General features: G+C 40.5%; 1 pseudogene; it reads left to right on the top strand.

Annotated features, from left to right (window-relative positions):
• Positions 1–220: 220 nt before the first annotated feature.
• Positions 221–2,775, top strand: LOC107973659 (small ribosomal subunit protein uS10-like; annotated as a pseudogene).
• Positions 2,776–3,351: the final 576 nt, after the last annotated feature.

Below are 3,351 nucleotides of genomic sequence, written 5' to 3'. Positions count from 1 at the left end.
GGAAATAATTTGAGGAAAAGGACAGGCAGAAGGAAGCACAGCAACTACAACAAAAAAAGGCAGGAAACAGGAAGAGAGGATGGTGGCACATTGGCTAAAGTTTCTTTGGAGAATGCATTGTATTCCAAAGACAAAACCCAAAAGAGCAATGGTGAAAAGTGTGAAAAAATGTGAGACCAAAGAGAAAGGAGCAATTACAACAAAGGAACTATACACAATGATGACGGATAAAAACATCAGCTTGATTATAATGATTGCTCGAAGAATGCAGGATTATCAGGATTCCTGTATTTTACATTCTCTCAGTGTTCCTGAAGAAGCCATCAGTCCAGGGTGGGTTATTGTGTAGTAAAGTGGTAAACTGTGTAGTAAGCAGTAAACTGTGGACCTTAGTAAATGTTACTACTTAGCATTCAAGCTAAATGTGATAAAGTAGTCTTTTCCTGTTAACCTTTTAAATCTTTGCCTCTTTTGGGGGGTGGGGGTCAGGGCCAGAAGGGGAGGTGCGTTTTAAGAGCAGAGGTTTAATAGGCAAAAGAAAGAAAAAGGAGAACAGGGCCGGGCTCGGTGTCTCACACCTGTAATCCCAGCACTTTGGGAGGCCGAGGCAGGTGGGTCACAAGGTCAGAAGTTCGAGACCAGCCTGATCAGAATGGCGAAACCCTGTCTGTACTAAAAATGCAAAAATTAGCCGGGCATGGTGGCATGCGCCTGTAATCCCAGCTACTCAGGAGGCTGAGTCAGGAGAATCACTTGAACCCGGGAGGCGGAGGTTGCAGTGAGCCAAGATCACACCACTGCACTCCAGCTAGGTGACAGAATGAGACTCTGTCGCAAAAAAAAAAAAAAAAAGAAAAAAGAAAAAGGAGAACAGCTCTCTCATTTTTGAGAGTGAGGGGTGCCCAAATGGGACTTCCCTAAATCTTTGCTTCTTAAGGACACACTTTACGCTTTATGAAGGTTGAAGTTACAGATTTCCTAACTTTTGATTTGGCTGTTTTCTCCTATTTGTGGTATTTAGAATCTTATCAAAGGAGAAATGAAGTTGCCTTTTCCCTCTCTCCCCAGGTGTTTGTTGACTGATTTTTCCTATTATTTTCTGTTTATAAGCATGTGAATGATATGTACCAAATTGACTAAAATTGTGAACTAATTGAATTGTTTTACATGTTGAAATTCCCTATATTATCTGTGATACAAGAGTATCCAAATACTGTGTGTGTGCTTAAAAGAGTAGTCTCTGATGTCAGACTCTATTCAAATAATTGTCACCTACTAGCTGCATTATTTCTAGCTAGTGACTTAGCATTTCTAAGCTCATGTTTCCATCTGTAAAATGGGGATAATAGCAGAACCTATCTTACAGAGGTTTCAGGAGATTTAAATGAGAAACGTTATACACACACACACACACACACACACACACACACACACACTTTAGCACAGGTCCTGGCACGAGTAAGGACTTAATTTAAAATTTTTTCTTTCTTTTTTGGTAAAAAGGCCTTTAACCTATGAAATAATTTAAAGTGACTTGCATGGGTATGTTGTACAGTAGAAATCATGATAGTGGCAGAGCTAAACCTCCAGATACAGGGCTATTTTCACTATTTCGAGCATTCTTATATAGATCCTATTACCTCTCTGGGTCTTAATTTAATTTTAAAATTAGGTAATGAAATCTGTATAGTTCTTGGCGTATTGCAGATGCTTGACAAATGTTTGACCTGAAGCATAGAGTGCTTTGTAAATAAGCTATTTAAAAATTAGAGCTCTTGGGCAGGGTGCAGTGGCTCACACCTGTAATCCCAGCATTTTGAAAGACCAAAGTGGGTGGATCACTTGAGGTCAGGAGTTCCAGGCCAGCCTGGCCAACATGGTGAAACCCCATCTTTACTAAAAATACTTCAGCCGGGTGTGGTGGTGCATGCCTATAATCCCAGCTACTCGGGAGGCTGAGGCAGGAGAATCGCTTGAACTTGGGAGGCAAAGGTTACAGTGAGCTGAGATCACGCCACTGCACTCCGGCCTGGGCTACAGAGGGAGACTCCGTCTCAAAAAAAAAAAAAAAAAAAAAAAAGTTAGAGCTCTTTGAGGAAGACGCCGTCGAAAGTGGTGCCGAGCTGTGGTCTGCCCGCTTCTGCTCCTGACTCACTGCTGTTGCTCTCGCCAAGGAACCAGTCGGTCAGGAAGCCACGCAGCAGCTGTGGCTTTTAAAGATACTGGAGAAACACCCGTGGAGCCGGAGGTGGCAATTCACTGAATTCGAATCACTCTTTATGAGCCACAGCTTAAAATCCCTGGAGGAGGTGTGTGCTGACTTGATCAGAGGAGCAAAGGAAAGGAATCTCAAAGTGAAAGGACCAGTTCAAATGCCTACTAAGACTTCGAGAATCGCTACAAGAAAAACTCCTTTTGGTGAAGGTTCTAAGACATGGGATCATTTCCAGATGAGAATCCACGAGCAACTCATTGACTTGCACAGCCCTTCTGAGATTAAGCAGATTACTTCCATCAGTATGGAGCCAGGAGTTGAGGTGGAAGTCATCATTGGAGATGCTTAAGTCAACTATTTTAATAAATTGATTGCCAGTTGTTAAAAAAAAAATGGGCAAAGGACTTGAAAAGACATTTTTTCAAAAAAGATATACAAATAGCCAATAAGCACATAAAAAGTATGCAATATCACTAATCATCAGGAAAATGCAAATCAAAATCACAATGAGATACCACTTCACTGAACCCATTAGAATGGCTACTACCAAAAAAAAAAAAAAAAAAAAGAAAGAAAGAAAAGAAAAGAAGTGTTGACCAAGACATGAAGAAATAAAAACTCTTGTGCATGGTTAATGGAATGTAAAATGGTACAACTGCTATGGAAAACAGTATGGTGGTTCATCGAAAAATTAAAAATAGAATTTCCATATGATCCAGCAATTCTACTTCTAGGTATATACCCCCAAAAAGATTGAAATCAGGTACTCAAACAGGTATCTGTGCACTTGTGTTCATAGCAGCAGTATTCACAATAGCCAAAAGATGGAAGCAACCCAAATGTCCATCAACTGATGAATAGGTAAACAAAATGTGGTGTATATATGCAATGGAATATTATTCAGCCCTAAAAAGAAGTACTAACGTATGCTACAACATAGATGAACCTTGAAGACATTATGATAAGTGAAAATAAGCCAGTCACAAATGGGCAAATGCTATATGAGTCCACTTACATGAGGTACCTAGAGTAGTCAAGTTCCTGGCACAGGAAGTAGAATGGTGGTTGCCAGGATATGGGAGGGAGAGGGAATGGGGAGTTATTATTTAATGGGTATGGAATTTCAGTTCAGGAAG

This window comes from Pan troglodytes, chromosome 13, assembly GCF_028858775.2.
Source record: "Pan troglodytes isolate AG18354 chromosome 13, NHGRI_mPanTro3-v2.0_pri, whole genome shotgun sequence".
In the NCBI taxonomy this organism is placed as follows: domain Eukaryota; kingdom Metazoa; phylum Chordata; class Mammalia; order Primates; family Hominidae; genus Pan; species Pan troglodytes.
The sequence above is the reverse complement of the archived record's forward strand: the minus strand, read 5'-3'. Positions and strand labels throughout refer to the sequence as shown.